This window comes from Crinia signifera, chromosome 1 (assembly GCF_055691185.1).
Source record: "Crinia signifera chromosome 1, ASM5569118v1, whole genome shotgun sequence".
NCBI lineage: Eukaryota > Metazoa > Chordata > Amphibia > Anura > Myobatrachidae > Crinia > Crinia signifera.
The window spans coordinates 228,872,638-228,890,560 of record NC_139217.1 but is presented as its reverse complement, the minus strand read 5'-3'; the positions used below and the strand labels follow the sequence as shown (position 1 = coordinate 228,890,560).

Sequence of the window (17,923 nt, the reverse complement as noted above, 5' to 3'; positions counted from 1 at the left end):
CCATCACTTCAACAAGCTTAATAAATCTGCCCCAAAGTACCAGCCAATCAGCTACTATGCTTTTTTTAACACAGAGCTAGATGTACAAATATAGTGGCGTGATAAGACAAGATATATTAACATCTTGGATGTCGAAGTGGGGGAGCATAAACTCTACATTTAGGCGAAGCCACCTCCTGCAGGAGGGGAGGAAATTTACAAAAAGATGTGGATTCTACTTCACATGTAATGTCGCTATGGGCAACCAAGCAGATCCTGTCTACTATCTTCTAGAGCAGGGGTGGGGAACCTCAGGCCCATAGCCGGTCTGAGTGGCCCTCCCACCCGCCCGGAGGCTTTGCCGGTAGTCAAGTACAGGGGAATCCTCGCGAGAGGTCTGTAGTTCTCGCAAGATTCCTCTTAATCAACAGCAGCAGGAGACTGTCAGTCCTATTCAGCGGCAGCCACCGGAGTGTGGGACGGCAGCAGCAGGACAATTTGTAAGGGAAATTTTTACATATGGCCCCCCGAAGGATTTTTTCCCCATACAAATGGCCCTTGGCACAAAAAAGGTTCCCCACCCCTGTTCTAGAGGGTGCTAAATAAATAAGTAGATTCTGATTGGTTGCTCGTAGCAACATCATATGTGAAGTAAAGAACACATATTAGTAAATTCCCCCCCAGCGAATCACCTCATACCGACGCGCTGTCTTTGCCTGCTCATCCGGTTCTTCTGGGCATATGCAAGGTCTCACTTCTCACACAGGGTGCCAGATTAACTAAGCTTCAAAAGTGATAAAATTGAGAGTGATAAACAGCCAGCCAATCAGATCCTGCCTGCCATGTCACAGACTGTGTTTGAAAAGTGTCAGCCAGGATCTGATTGGTTGCTTGTTTATCACTCTCCATTTTATCACTTTTGAAGTTTAGTTACATCTGGCCCAAGATCTCATGCGGAGCACGGAGCTGGCAGCAGGGACAGGGCTGTCTATGCTGTAGGGATAGGACATCACCACACTGCAGCTTTTTAAATCGATAGCTGCAGCGCTTCTGACCTTTCATACATTTGCCCTGCACATCAGCCTGCTATCTTCTAGAACAGTGGTTACCAACCCTGGTCCTCAAGTACCCCCAAAAGTACACATTTTCAAGGTCACCCGGCAGGTGCACAGATTATTCATGCACATTCTAAAAGATCCACAGGTGGAGCTCATTATTTCACTGATTCTGTCTGGAGACCTGCAAAACCTGCACTGTTGGGGGTACTTGAGGTCCAGGGTTGGGAACCACTGCTCTAGAAAGCTGAGCAAATTTAACATGTCCGTGCACGTCAATACATGGGGTAGAAGCAGGGGCGGATTGAGACTTGAATCCGGCCCAGGAATCTTCCTGCAGAGCAGGGGGAGTGGCGGTGTGGGCTCACCAGCCCTCCTGCGGCCATTTTGGATTTGGGAAAAGTGCCCAGTGGGGAGCGCGGTCGGACCATTTTTAATGAGTTTTGGGCCTGCTAATCCGTCCCTGGGTAGAAGCGGTATCAGTGCACATAACCTGCGTCAATACCCCTTCTTCCACATAGTGCAGCTTCATACATCTGCACCACAGCCTGTAAAACAGCAGCTAGAAGCTAATTGGTTGGTACTTTATTACCATCCACTTTATCACTCTCCAAGTCTGCGAACTTTGAAGATAGCATAATAATCTCCACTGTTCATAAAACTGCTGATAAATCGGACAGACGCACCAAAAGATAACTTTACGGTAACGGTTAAAACAAATAACATTTCACAGTGTTGCTAGTGAGTCTGCTCAGCCGCAGAACCAGTGAGGGGGTTGGATGAAATGAATGCATGCTACGTGAACCAGGATCCAGTACGCAGCCGGCGGCAGCACCCGTTCCAGGAGTGACACGGTGCGTGCGCGCCCCCGGGTGACAGTGAGAGCGGCGGGCAGGGGGACACACAGCTGTCACTGTAGCTCGTCAGGTAACCAAGTTTGGCTTTTCACTGGTTTTGTCCCGAGCAACCAGGCCTCTGAGCCTCGGTGTGGAGTTGCGGCTTCCCCTTGGCAGTAGATTATGGACTCGGCTTGACACGGAAATAGAGACACAGTGCGGGTGAGAGGTCTTGAGGATTTATATGGTTTTGTATTTGGACAGTATTATGCTTATGTGATCTGCTGGATCTATGTATACATTTAAATATTGGTGTTACTGAGCGTGGGGTGCAGAGGCGAACACTGTAAGGAGAATGCATTGCTTATTTATATACAGTAATTGTCTATGGGGAACTAATCGCATAGGTTTAATTTTCAAATATTTTTAACAGATTTGTTTTTATAATTTTTTATTACCATGGAAATATCTAAACCATTTGTGTTCTGATAGCCACAAAACCAACTCTTAACATTGTACTTATATATGGATGTGCAAAATGTTTTAAATGATTTGTTATATATAGGAAATCATCCTTAATTTAGCTTTATGTTGTTTGTTCATTTAATGTTACCTTACCTGTCCTGTATGTTCATCCAATACAATTACTTTCACTAATGGTGTGTACACACGGTGAGATGTGCCGTGCGATGCGATCCCCGATGCGATCACATGGCACGGCATGCATGCAATGGCATACAATTTTAGTGCAGATCTGTACTATATAGGTCAAGGGAGCCAAGACTTTCTGCCGTGCGATACGGGAGTGAGCATCGGGATCGCAAGGGTACCATGTGATCTGCGGGCGATACTGATGCAATTCTGACTATATAGTCAGAATTGCAGCATGATTGTACCAGTGTGTACACACCATAACTCTTCACTAGCCTGGGTGCCGGATAACGCTCCGACAGGGGGGATCCTGACAGTCAGTATCCGGACTGACGGTGCTCCGACAGGGGGGATCCCGACTCACAGGGGCTATTCTCCCTTGTGGGGGTCCACGACCACCATAGAGGGAGAATAGTACCTGTAGCGAGCCACCGGGCCCGCAAGTGGCTTCTTTGTGCTCACCCCCCTGTTGGAGCACCGGCAGTTGGGATTCCGACCGTCGGGATCCCCCCTGTCGGAGCCCCATACCACACCCGCTAGCCCTTGGTCATGTTCAGTATATTTTTCACATTTGTTATTAACGGTTTCATTAATATACTAATTTTGTTCATTTCTCAGACATTATTGCGCACATAAATTATTGTTTTTCATTCTATCAATCCCAGTGCACAGATAAAAACTTATAATCTTAAATACTTTCCATGAACTTTTATGTTCTACCTTTAGCCGGTGATACACAGTGGACCTTGTTCTGGTCCACACGCAATGCAGCAAATTTCGCAGCATTGCGTGTGGCTAAAACACTGCTCGCACAGTCGCCTGCCCCCCCCCTCATATTTAAGTTCCCCGCGTGGCTGCGAATGGATGTTTTGCATATACAATACATCATTTGTAGCCTTGGTTGAGGGGGACAAATCATTTGATGGTCGCCGACCATTGAATGATTTGGAAGGTGCACACAAAACTAAGACACTCTCTGGGGTCTTGGCTTTGTGTGCGCCTGCTCCCCTTGTCACTGCCTAATTTCCATGGGAACACCCAGTGTTTTGATGGGAACACCCATGAAATGCTGGGCGTTTCCATGAGCGCAGCCCATCACCGCCGCTAGTTGCGAATGGGACGGTGAACTAGCAGTTCGCCATGCCCACTCGCACCCAGCGTATGCACATGCGCAGAGATGTGCATAAGGAAAACATCACTCCCCTGTGCGAACGCGCAGGGAAACGTATGAAACCGAATAAGGCCCAGTATCTCATACTTCTGGTCCTATTTTATTTCTTACCTGTTTTTCAAACTGCTCATACGAGACCTCCTACGTACCTACCTGTCAGCATTCCTTTAAGGGCTTGTTTACTAGCTCTTGCAATAATTGGCTGATGTGTTTGCAATCAGCCTCAGAAATTCTGCTGTTATTTAGATTATTTCTACAGTGTTTATAAAAAAATGTGACCTTTTTTTTTTTAAACTATGTTTACCCAGTAGCATGCATGGTGCCTTCTCTCATTCTCACTTGCTTGTCAGTTTGGGTGCAGCACTGCTCTATATACCTCATTCACTGAAATGACAAATGTGGTTGACTTAAGGCCCCATACACCTGAAAGACATTGCACCCAATCATACAATCTGAGGGATTGTATGCAGATTGTTTTCACAAAATCATGCAATGCCATGCTGGGGGAGGGGGAGTTTGAAGGTTTGGTCCTCTGATCTGACATGCTACACGTCAGATCAGTTGGGATTGGAAGCAGATTGCATGTGCCTTTAACACATGCAATCTGTCATTTATGCCCCTTTCAGACCACACATATTACCCGGTATTTTGCCGGGTTTTTACCGTTTCAAAACATGACCTCTCATTACATATGCAGGGGCGTGGACCTGCTCATTAAATATTCACTGTGATGGGTCACGCTCATTAGATATGCACAGTGGCAGTGCTCAACATGCAATGAAAGGGGCATAATTTGCTTTGACCCGTTTAAAAAACGTTTTGGTACTTGTGTATTATCACGGCGCCCATCGCATCGCATGCCACTAATTGAGGTATGCGATGGGACCCGATTTAAGCCTTTTCCAATTTTAATATCGCGTCGCATCGCATGCCATTATAATGGCATGCGATGCGACCCGATCATGCCCGATTTGGGCTTATTCCCATGTTAAATGCCCCCCCTCCCCAGACCCCATTGTTAATGCCACCCCACTATCAACGCCAACCTGAAGCGTGGCGAGCGCAGCGGTACGCGTCCTCCGACCTTTTCATACCCCCACTATCCGTGGCGTGAGTTGATTTTATATAGTGTGGCGAGTCCCGCAGAATATATGTGAAGTCATTTGCGTCCCCTCGCGGGGCGCGCTGTGCTCGCCATGCTTTGGGCTCGGTGGCTCGCTGCGCTCGCCACACTATATAAAATCAACTCCACGCCGATGTGGATAGTGGGGGTATGAAAAGGTCGTAGGACACGTACCGCCGCACCCCGCGGTGTGGTTAATGCCACCACACTTCGGGGTGGCATTAACAATGGGGGAGCATTTAACATAGTCATTACCCATCAGGGTGGGTATACAATTAAAAATCAGGTCTGGGGGGGGCATTTAACATAGGAATCAGGCATCTTGGGTGCCTGTGCAATTAAAAATCGGGTCCAATTGCATCGCATGCGATGACATTGCATGCAATGCGATTTTTTGGTTGTACAATGCCCTACGATGGAAAAGGTGGGCGCCGTGAATACACAAGTACCAACGTTTTAAATACCGGATCTAAACAGGTTTTGCGGTTTGTAAGCCGCATTAGATTGCTCATACAACCAGGCTCATTTGACACTCCCTCCCTGACTAGCAGAGAAGACAGATGCAGCTTCTGGGCAGCCCATAGTGAAACAAATAGTTGTGGCAGACGGACGGGCGGCTGTAGAGAGTGGTGGACGTCCTTTTGCTTAATTCTGTCACTATTCTGAAAACCGTTTTCAGAGGATTGCTGCATTAAGGCTATTTAATAATGGAGTAGCGCAGCAGATGTGAGCTGATTGATAGTTGCTGGCAACCTGTTAATAAACCAAAAAAAAACACAGTATTTTTGGTACTCCTATCCGTTTGATCCTAATAGGCCTGCCCTCTATTTACATGAAGCTTAAATCAATACAATCATGCAGCAGCTGGATTGTATGATATATTGTGAGTACATTGTGTGTCCATTAACCATCAAGTTGAAGGGAAAGTTCAGTCATGATTGTAAGCAGGTCTTTTGCTGTGTACACACGGTAGAATATGCCTTCTGATGTTGACGATATAGTCAACATCGTGTCGGCATCGCGTGCAGATCGCAAGCAGTTCATAAGGGTTTTAACCCTTACGATCTGCTTACGATCCCGATGCGCGTTTACGTATCGCAAGACAGATAGTCTTGGCTGCATTGACTATATAGTGCAGATCTGCACTATATAGTCAAAATTGTGGCGTGGCACTGCATGCATGCTGTGCTATGCAAGTCCCGATACAATCTGATCGTATTGGGACTTTCATAGCATGGCATATCCTACCGTGTGTACACACATCCGTCTTGAAAAAGTTTCCAGCACACGAGTGGTTACGAAACGCGTTGACGTCAGCAAAAGCTCAGTGTGAGGTCTCCTGTCTGTTTGCCTAAGTTGGACCACGCTAGACGCTATCAACTGTCACCCGCCGTGGAAGTGCTGCCGGCTCACCAGGCCCCTCAGCACGGACACCACGTACCGCTTACCTACATTGTCTCCTGCACTGGAAGCGCCGTCGGCACACAAGACCGTTCAGCGCGGACACCGTGCACAGCCCTTCTACACCCATCTCCTGCATTGGAAGTGCTGCCGGCTTACTACTCCCGCCAGCACGGACACCGTGCAAAATCTGTGTTACCATCACGGGCTAATCTCCATAACCGGCGCAGCTATAATCAAGTACTGGCTTTTCAACATCATAAGTAGTGTTCCCCCTAGGAATTATGGGGGGCAGGGCGCTGGTTTGGCGGACCGGGCACGCCGACGTCACGGCGTGGGGCGTGCTTGGGCCGCAGCGTCACGCTAGGGGGCGTGCCCGGGCCGCCGCGTCAATACAGGAGGCGTGCCCGGGCCGCTACGTCACCCCAGGAGGCGTGCCCGGGCCGCCGCAACACCCCAGGAGGCGTGCCCGGGCCGCCGCATCGATGAAGGGGCTTGCCCGGCCATGACTACGTCACTGAGCTGCCGGGACGTAGCCATGGCCGGGCAAGCCTCCTTCAGCGATGCGACGGCCCGGGCACTCCGGCGGGCAGACTGCAGGCTGATTTAGCGGGGCGCTGCTAATGGGGCAGGGCGCATTTTGCCCTTTAAAAATCGGGCAGGGCGCAGCGCCCCGCTAAAACAGCCTAGCGGGAACACTAATAAGCCGCTCTGGCTGCCTATTAACCGGCGCTCCGTGTGGATTGGACAATACACCTATTAGGTGAGTATATTACCAACAATCACAAACTGTTTTTTGCTCCCTAAAAAACGTCCTCCAGATAACCTATGCGTGCTTGGTCCCCTATTGCCCATATAAGCCACTTGCGTGTCCATTACACACTAAAAGGATTGGCTTGTATTCAATTATAGTGGCTACTATTTACCTACCTTTAAAAACCGTGTATTAACACGAACTGTCCACTTTATACATCAGCAGAACCCATAATATTCTGCATATCACTGGAGACCTCTCATTCAGGATTGCTACTACATTTTTAATTGTATCCTAATGTGTTGATACCAATTGTTACTTATATGTGTATGTGACTGTCTAATTGTTTTTCCCCTTTTTTATACCTTTATAAAAATTGTTACAAATTTAAGCATTGTGTCCGCAAACTTATTCACTCAGCAGACATTATCTATTTGTGCCAATCAGCAGCGCCGAGTATCATTCTTTGTAATTTTACACCATTTCTGATGTATGGACAATTTTAGTGTTTGCTCACTTTTCTAATGCCATGTGTAGACTAGACTTAAAGAACTATGTCATCATTAAAATGGTTTGCTGGCTCACAAGAATAACACCATCCAAAGGTGGGGGCTTACTATCAATGATGTGCCATGGCAATTGACTCTGCACTCTGTTGCTGCAAAAGGGAGCACCATGCAGCCACTGCCTATGCAAGTCCCTCCGCACATGTGCCTGAGGTGTCTCCCCCGGCTGCTGATGATGACCTCATCAGATGCTGCCTCAGCAGCAAAAAAAGCCAAAACACATGATTAAAACTGAAAAACCTGGGTAATATTGTTCAGACATAACCAGGGTATTATTTCAGGGAGTAAAAGCCCTGGTCAATTGCAGGTGCTCATTATCCGGGAGTGAAATCCCAGGTGTACCCTTTCAGACATATGCTATTTCTGGGTTTGGGCGCGTTCATGTGAAAAAACCCAGGGTTTTTGTGTATGTCTGAAAGGGGTATTACGGACACTACTGTTACTCTATTTTGTGTCTACACCACTTTCCCACAAAGCCATGCCCTACATTTTTTACACCCGCCTTCAGCGCACACTGTTCCTATTTTCAGTATGTGAAGCATATTTTTGCACCTCGGCCCACAACTCGCTAGTTCTGCCTCTGCATCTGGGTACAAAATAAAAAAAACAGTGGAACTTTGAAGTAATATATCCCAACTCCAAGTAGGAAACAGGACTTACCCAGGATTATAAAGAAGACATAGACTTCTAGACCATAGAATCCCTTGGCTTTATGTACTGTATGTCCATTTTGCATTACATAGAAATATATAATTTGACAGCATTTAAGAACCACTTGGTCCACCTAACTTTTCCCCTTTTAACCTTATGGTAACCGCAAACCCTTTTTGTTCCTTTTTGGCTCCGTTATGTACTTTTAAAGTACACATCGTATCGGATTGCATGCATTGTGCATGCACTGCGATCCGATACGATGTGTAGCTAGTACAAAAAGTATGTGCAGCACATACTTTTTGTACCGTACTATGTGATGCGCGGGAGCGTGCATCGCATAGTACAGAAAGGAGCCGGACACAACGGAGCGTGTATGGGATATACTTATGTAGTGTTCATTCTTGCACCTGTTATCTTTGAAAACCCAGGCAGTTCCTCTTCCCTGCCTGGGGTGTCGCTGTCTGCTGTGATGTTTCTAGCACAGGTCTGGTTTGCATATCAGTGATGATATACAGACCACACTGTGCTAGAAGCACTAAAGCAGACAGCAACATCCCAGACAGGGAAGAGGAACTGCATGGGTTTTCAAAGATAGCGGATGCTAGAATGATCACTACTTACGTCTATCCCAAATGTGTTTAATTTACACTACTATATTTACCTCTGATGGCAGGTTATTCCACTTGTCCACATATATTTCCGTGAAGTAATTTTTCTTCAAACTTCCTTTGACCTTCCCTCCAGTTTCAGCATGGCATCATGCTCTATGACTTTCTTCCTGTGAAGAATGTTTCCCTTCTGTACCTTGTTAAAATTCTTGATAATGTATATTTGAAAGTTTCTATCCTGTCCCTTTCCCTACTCTGCTCCAAACTATACATATGCACCCCCCTTTGAGTTCCTAATTTGTCGAATTAGGTGTGAAAATTGCCAAGCAAACATTTTTATTCATCATAATGACCTGTTATGTTTACCTTCCATAGGAAATATAATCTTATTTTTTTTTACACATTTTTCTATTTGGATTTATATAACAAATGTGAGTGACTGGATTTTTTAATGGATATTTTGCACATCTCACAGATGATGGGTCTCAAAGGGTTAAGAGGAAATTTACTAAGTTAGGGAGTTTTATCTGACATGGGATGTTGCTATGGGAAACCAATCAGATATTGTTATCTTCTAGAAGGTGATAAATAAGTCACTTCTGATTGATTGGCTGCCTATAGCAACATATTGTGTGAAACAGAACGCCCATGTTAGTAAATTTACAATTTAGGGGAGTATTCAATCCCGGATGAGTTTTTAGCCAGGCGAAAATAGGCAGTTTGACTCACCCTTATCAATCCAAGTGCTGATTTTTCATCTGTTTGAAAAATCCAGCAATGGCAAAAACCACGTGGATCAGCGAAAATGCTGCAAATTCGCGGCTGTTTTCAGCCATCCCAATTTGTGTACCCCCCCCCAAAAAAAAGTGAAAAGGCATTTGTGAAAATGGACTAAAAACGTGTGAGTACTAATTGGTGAATTATGGCAGATTTTTCGCTTGGCCTGGAAATTCGGGCGGGATTGAATACCCCTTAGTCTTGTCTAAGCCATTCACCATATTAGTTGCTCTCCTTTCTACAGTTTGTAGTATGTAAATATCCTTCTTGGATATATGACCCCCAGAACTGAACACCGTATTCTAGATGAGGCAGTACCGATGATCTATACAGTGGCATTGTTACTACTTTCTGCTTCTGATTCCTTTCTATCATCTTGTTGTAAGCCTTGAAAAGTGATAAAATGGAGATTAACCACTTTGGTGGTATGGCTGGAAATATTTTGGGCTTTGCTGCAGGAGTGAGCTCTCCCAGAAAATTTCCAGGTATGCCACTGATAGATAGGTGTGCGCCAGTGGTGCCTCCAGCTGTGCACCACCATCTGGGAGCAAACACGGGAGCAGAGCTGCTGCAGAGCAGAAGCTGGCAGCTCATTCAGTGGTGAGTATTTTGGGGGCAAACCTGCCCTTGTAGTTTTCTCCTGCCCCAGGAAAACCCACCACTTAAGGGGTTAATAAATCACCAACTATCCAGTTCCTAATTGCCATTTTTCAAAAACAGCCTGTTGTAGTTAAGAACTGATTTGCCAGCACTTCACTATCCATTGGTACATCTGGCCCTATGTAACCAAAGATCTGTCTTGTCTTTCTCACTGCTTAGCTGCCCTTTAAGTCACCTGAAATGGTGACTTCTAGATCACTTTTCTGCTCAGTAGTTCCCATTATAGTGCTGTTAACCCTTTGAGTGCCAAGTGAATTTGTCAAAATAGGTGTGACAATTGCTAAATAAATTTTATTTATCATAATGACGTGTAATGTTTACATTACAGCATATAGGTAATTATTTTTTTACACAACATATTTTATTTGAATTTATATAACAAATGTGAGTGATGCTGGCATTGTTAGCCGACATTTTGCACATCGCTCAAAGAGATGTTGGCACTCAAGGCATTAATACTATATTTAGCGGTACTTGTTTCCTAGCACTGCGCCAGCGCTAAAAATTGTATCCATCGGGACCCCTAAAAATCGCGTTGCATGCAACCAATCGCATGCGATGCGATCAACGCGATTTTTACATTGGAATCAATGTTAAATGGCCCCTAGACCCCAATTTTTATTGTTTCCCAACCCTAATGGGTCAAATGCCCCCCCATTGTTAACGCCACCCCACGATGAACGCTAACCCGAAGCGTGGCGAGCGCAGCGGTACGCATCCTCCGACCTTTTCATACCCCCACTATCCACGTCAGCGTGTAGATGATTTTATATAGTGTGGCGAGCGGACGCGCATTACTTCACAGATACTACGCTTCGGGCTCGGTGGCTCACTGTGCTCGCCACACTATATAAAATCATCTCCACGCCGACGGGGGTAAGAAAAGGTCGGAGGACGCGTACCGCCGCCCCTCCCGGGCTCGCTGCGCTCGCCACGCTTCGGGTTGGCTTTCATTGTGGGGTGGCATTAACAATGGGGGGGCATTTGTCATGTAAAATACCCATAAGGGTGGGTATACAATGAAAAATCGGGTCCATTGGACCATTTAACATTGTTCCCTATGTAAAATCAAGTCCATCACATCGGTTGCATCGCATGCCTTACCTTAAGGCATGCGATGGACGTGATTTTTTAATTGTTGGGGAAAAGGCTAAAAATAGCCCTAAAATCACGTCGGTCACGTCCATCGCATACCTTAAGTTAAGGTATGCGATCACCTACGACGGGCGCTGTGCTAGGAAAACTAGGCAAGCAGTGCTGACTGCTCCCTGTCACAGCTTGCCCTGTCAATATTCTACTGACCCCCCTGCATATGCCGATTCCCCGAGCGAGGGGGAATCAGTGTATGTGGCCGCTTAAACAGCAAGACTCATGGCTAAAAGCAGCGGGCTCCCTGCATTAGCCGCGAGCCTCGCTGTTTGGGGAATACTCACCATCCTGTGTCATTGAGGATTCCCCCGGTACGTAGAATAGGGTGAGCGGCCGGAGAGGGGGTTAAACAGCAAGGATCGCTAGTTTTCTGCGATCCCCGCAGTTTAACCCTCTTGTCGGCCACATTGAATATGGGCCAATGAATGCAATGTTCAACTCAAATTGTCCAAAGTACTGCCCAGCAGGCTAAACCCATATCTCCTTTGTACTGCTACCCCATCTCCTCACAACTCTCTTTACCTCATACACGGCACAGTAGTATGGTAATAAATAATTAATAAGTTATCACAATTTGTTAATTGAAACCATGTGTGAATCAGCCTTTTAATCCAGTTTATGTGGATATATAATAACATTCAAACTGCTGGAGCTGCAGGCTGTTTTAAGTAAATGCTGCAAACCATATAATCTTCCCATTATTAAAAGAAAATCAGCAAAATTATTTTATAAGTTTGATACGTTTGCCAATTCTGCAGCTTCGTTTGGCAGGGCAGTTTTGCAGGAGTTCCTCCGCTCTCCCCCCCGGGAGTAAATGCTTTGGTATATTCCCCAATAGTCTACCAGACTGCAGTGTCCCCTGATGGAGGAAGGGGAAAAGAGGAATTTGGTTCTTACCGATAATTCTCTTTCTCCGAGTCAGCAGGGGACACTGCACGCCCGCCCAGCGTCTGGTCTCCTCCCATGTTGTTCATTAAAAGTTCAAGTTATGTGTGATGTTTATGTTGTGGTTATGTATGTTATCCTTCTCCCTTTACTAATGCCTGTCTCTCTCCTCTCGGACACAGTTTTTCTAACACTGAGTTGTGTGTGGGGGGGGGGGGGATAGAGGGGGGAGGAGCCAGCCACTGTAACACTTTAGAAGTGCCAACTCCTCAGTACACCAGCTCTATCCCCAATAGTCTACCAGACTGCAGTGTCCCCTGCTGACTCGGAGAAAGAGAATTATCGGTAAGTACCAAATTCCTCTTTTCAACCTATTTGGAAAAACAAAGTGGTTGAATTAATTTTATTGCAGGTAGTTCAAAAAATGGGTTATCTTACATACTGTATAATGTGCACAACTATGTGAACTGTTAAGTCGCAGACCAACCTCTGTCAGGATCAGCGGGGATTCTGTAAAATGATTTCTTCTTTAAAGCGGTAATCGGTCTGCTGTATATGAGCGGTACCAATCTATGTGACACTGCAGCTGTGGCTGCTATAATTGCAGCTTGAATGCATCAATCTGCACAGATCTCTCTATAGGAACAAGGATGAATCTGAAGGCAACGTCCCCATGTGGCGGTGAGCTGATAGCTATATGTGAGCCGTGTCAGTCTGCATAACTTCAGTGGTTTTATGCAGTGTAAACGCTTTGGCAATTGTTGGTGTTCTTTCTAAGCACTTCTGGTTCCCCTTAATTGCAAGAGCAATTAATACATAATAAAAGCCAAAAATAAGTTGTCCTCGTCTATAAAACAACCAGACTGCACCAGTGGATACTCTGCTAAAGCATTTCTTTAAACCTGCAGATTTTTCATCAAGTCTCCCGTTTCCAGAGATCTCTTATCCGAAATATTCTAAAGACCGTGTGTTTGGGTTTTTTCCGACTATTTCGGGGGTTTTTTTGTGTCCCCCCCCCCCCCTTTATTTATTTATATGTATTATCAATACCAATATAAATACGACCAGATGGACAAGTGAAGTGCACAGTTTACGTACTCTGTCCGTAGACTACTAACCCTTTACTCCTAGCTACGTGCAAACAAAGCGTAACACAGCATAGCGAACCTTGTATTTGTATGATACATGCTATACCGCTATATGCTATATATAAAACAGTATCTTTCGCAGTACTTAGTACCCAACTTGAATACACCTTTAAAGGACAATGTCCGTGTTACACCTTTGTCGCTAAATGCGAATAAAAGCCAAGACTCAAGTATAACTCAAGAAAATAAGACGATAGTCTCCAAATAATGTATTTAGTTCCTAGCGGACAGCAGGGGGTTACAGAAAGAGAAACACAGTATAACACACAGTACAGTTGTCTAACAATACAAAATATGCTTTACACTACTAGGAGGAAAAGAATCAGATATAAAATACAATCAGCCACACTACATACAGGAATACAAATGTTACCGTCTCATCTAATAGCGCAGCGCAGTCCGGTCGAGCTCACTAGGTTCTAATAGAACTTAGTCCAGGCAGGATGAAGGGGAAAAAAGGGAAGTGCTCAATCCGGCCCAGGGGTCGCTACTTTATAGTGTCCAAACAAAGAGAGGTCATTGAGGGTCTCCATTGGTTAAAGAGTTAAAAAGTCAGGTCCTTATGGATTGGTGCAAGGGAATGCACTTCTTGAGGATTGGAGCAAAGGAATGCACTTTACGTGGATTGGTGCAGAGGGAATGCATCTTGGTTTCTTTGTCTTCAGGTATCACCCTAGGTTTTCATGGCTTATCAATAGAAACTTGTTTCTTTGTTCTTCAGGTATCACCCTTGCTTTCATGGCTTATCAGAGAGAAATTTGTTACTTCCGGGTCTTCTGATTACACTGTCCTCATGGTGAAATAATCATGAAATATGTAATAGTTCTATAACTTCTGGCCGTTACAAGATATGGACTTCTAGCTCAGACCGGAGCGCTGCGCATGAGAGACGGAACACAGAGATGCGAAATATGTAAAAGAAGGATCGTGTATTACCAATTTTAACTATGTGCTGCGAATTACCTAAATTAACTATATTTTTATTTCGTGTAAGTGTGGGATATTAATTTGTGTATTAGTATGGCAGCGCTCAAGGTTCGCCTTGTTACAAAAACTTGGGTATTATACTTTATTTGCGCAACTCTGCGAACCAAGGTAGTGGCCATACCATTCTAAAATGGCGTGTATATACAAACAGACTTTGACAGTCCACCCTTTGGCAGTAAAAATAAAACTTCTCAAAATTTTCCTAAACATCAAGAAATTCATAATCCTAACAGAAATTATTTAGGAAATCTGAATTAAACATAAAAGGCGAATAAACCATCTGCGCTGTGGCCAGTCCTGGATTACGGATAAATGAGGGACCACATTTACCTAACAATTTACTCAGGGTGATGAAGGATAATGTACAGGTTTGGGATAAAAATAAAAATAGGGGAGGTTACATTATATACAATTTTTCAGACATGGTATCCTTTAATGGGTAATGGTTTCGATCCTAGGGTCATATACCAAACCCTGGTCTTCCTGTGAATCCCTCGTTCTTACACTCATGATTTCAGTATGTTTGGTTTTTCCCCGGGTCAACGTTTTAACACACTTAAACAATAATACAAAACTATGATGACACCACAGACACAGAGAATCAGTTTTCCAATACTGGTTATGATTCCTTGTGCCCATTCTCCTAACCCAGAGAACTAATGCATTGGGTTCAACCAGGAGGTCCACATTTCCCTTTTGTGGATTAGGTTGTAATGTGTATAAGTGTAAGGAGGAGGTATACCTTGGTGTATGCTTACCATTTCTTCATGGGTAAGGGTCATTACTTCGGGGCAACACTCTACCTAAATAACAGATTCCAACATCGTTCATGGAGAGCCACTTGTATGCCCTCCTACCACAAATATAATAAACATCATCAGGGAGAAAATATGGAACTGAATACTTCATAATTTTGTCACACAATAACCATAAAAACATTCCAGTCCCTCCCTCCCTGATCTGTTCTTCACAGGTTTCTGGCTGCAGGGTCTTGGCATAATAGCCTGCTGATACTCTGCCCGCCATTACTTTATCTCTTTTTACAGTGTAAACATATTTATAGTGCCTTCCACTGGTACAGATTTTCAATAACAATTCTTTATCAATGGGCTTTCCATCTGGGCGTTGTGAGTAAGTTATCGTCTGATTAAACCATATTACTTCCCAGGTTCCAATTGGTCTGGAGCTGTAGAAGTTCAAACACACCAGGGATCTATCCACCTGGTATGGGTGTAACCTAAGGCTAGGGGACCTGGTATACAGGTATTTCTTATCCAGTGGCCTCCTTTTATTCAAAGCACTTATCTCTGATAGCTTTAATGGATATGGGACTAGGCCTACATTACTCTTTTTGTGTAGTACTTGGGAACACACTCAGCATTCTGTTTGGTTCAAGACCTTACCCACTAATGAGTGGTAAATACTCAAAGGATGTTGGCTCGTTAAAGTCTTACCCATCGACTGACATCTCTGGTTTCACTCCATCTTCATCTCTGGTTGGCAATATCTACAAACACAGTATTCGCCAGACAACAACTCATCACATCGCCCTTGAACTACGTATTCCTCATACCTCTTACCATCTCCCGCACTGGCAAAGTATCAGGCTTACTTAGAGATTCTATCCCACCCTGATCTGGGTCATCTCATACACTTCCAGAGCTCCGCTCTATTCGCTCTAGGGTTTGGCAGCCACCGAATGTCCTTGGGTAGAAGGGGAAAAACAAAACAAGGGAACAAAAATAGAACCAAGAACCTGTTGCTTGTAGTCCTTCAATCCTTGTTACCAGGGGTCTTTTATTGCTCTGTCCTTTAATTAGCTTGTACAGGTTGCTTGACCTTGGCTGCTTTTCAGTCCTCCCGGAACAATGCCTCTAGTGATTTATTTCTTCTCTTTCACTCTCTACACAAGGAACTTCCGGGTTTCTGGCTTTCTTGCAGTGGGACGAATGTACCCAAGTCTCTCTCTCTCTGCGACTTTTATTGATGTAGTGCTGGTCAACAAGACTTGGTATGGTCCTTCCCACGGTCTATCAAACAACCTGAGCGTAAAAAATTGCGGATCATAACAGCAGTTCTCAACAGGCATGTCAGGTGTCAACAAGTTTAATTCCTTTTGCTGCTTCCTCAGCTGTTTGTTTAGATTCAGGATATATTGCACAGTCAGTTCATTGTTACATTTTAAATCATCCTGTGGGTCTATCGTGACGTGTGGCTGCCGGCCAAACAATATCTCGAAGGGGGACAAGTTCAGTGGAGCTCTGGGAGTGGTCCTAATACTATACAGCACAATGGACAGTGCCTCTGGCCATAGTAACCCTGTTTCAGCCATAATTTTACCCAGTTTGTTCTTAATAGTACCATTCATTCTCTCAACTTTTGCGCTCGCTTGGGCTTGGGGTCGATATGGAGTATGAAGTTTACTATTAATTCCCAGGAGTTTACACATGATTTGGAAGACTTCTCCTGTGAAATGAGTGCCTCTGTCACTCTCGATAACCTTTGGGATACCATATCTGCAGACAAACTCTTGACATTTTTTCTTAGCCGTGAAAGTAGCAGTGTTGGAGGCAGCAGGGAAAGCCTCCACCCAATTGGAAAATATATCAACACATACTAACACATACTTTAAATTTCTACAGGGTGGTAACTGTATGAAGTCGATTTGTATTACCTGGAAAGGGCCTTCTGTAGGAGGGATGTGGGATGGCTCTGTTGGGATGGTTTTCCCAATGTTCTTCCTCAAACAGGTGAGGCATGACATTTCCACTCTACCTGCTTGAGAAGCGAACCCTGGTGCACACCAACTTGCACATACCTTCCTTTCCGAGATGTGTCAGTCCATGAGCCGCCTCGGCTAGACTAGGAAGGTATGCCCTGGGGGCCACTGGTTTTCCATGTCCATCTCTCCAGAGTGCGGTGGACTCTTGACCACATCCCTTCGACTTCCATACTGCCCTCTCCTGTGGGGAACACAAATTCTGCATGTCTATCAGTTTTGATGTGGATACCATGTTAAGTGTGCAAAGATTCATAGGGGAAGAAGAGGTATTTACAGGGCATGCGGCCCTTTTCGCTGCCTCATCAGTGCGGCTGTTACCAAGGGACACCGGATCCTTCTCCGATGTATGAGCTTTGCACTTGATAACAGCCACTCTGCCTGGTAGCTGGATAGCTCCCAGGAGTCTTCTGATATATGTTGCATGCGCCACTGGTGTGCCAGCTGCCGTCATGAAATTTCTGATGCGCCATAGGGCCCCGAAATCATACACTACTCCAAAAGCATATCTGGAGTTGGTATATATGTTAACTGATTTCCCTTTTGCCAGTTCACATGCTCTGGTCAGTGCTACCAGTTCCGCTACTTGTGCAGAGTGAGGTGGTCCTAGGGGTTCAGCTTCCACAATACCTTCTCCATACCGCGTAGCCTGTGCACAGCTCTTCCGTCTACGTTTGTCTATGACAGCTGCCATCAGTGAATAAGGTTATGTCTACATCACTTTATGGGCTGTCGCTTAT

At 45.1% G+C, this 17,923-nt stretch overlaps 1 protein-coding gene across 5 annotated transcripts in view; it reads left to right on the top strand.

Annotated features, from left to right (window-relative positions):
* The window catches only part of MAP2K2 (mitogen-activated protein kinase kinase 2), a 161,992-nt gene that overhangs the window by 107,051 nt on the left and 37,018 nt on the right, over nt 1–17,923 (top strand). The window contains exon 1 of one of the 5 annotated variants that reach the window (XM_083179382.1): nt 1,805–1,961. The exons of 3 other annotated variants lie outside the window; for them this stretch is intronic. The gene's annotated coding sequence lies outside the window, so the exon portion shown is untranslated. Of the gene's footprint in view, nt 1–1,804; nt 2,093–17,923 lie in introns of those variants that run through there. One more of the 5 variants, XM_083179381.1, reaches the window with a different exon arrangement.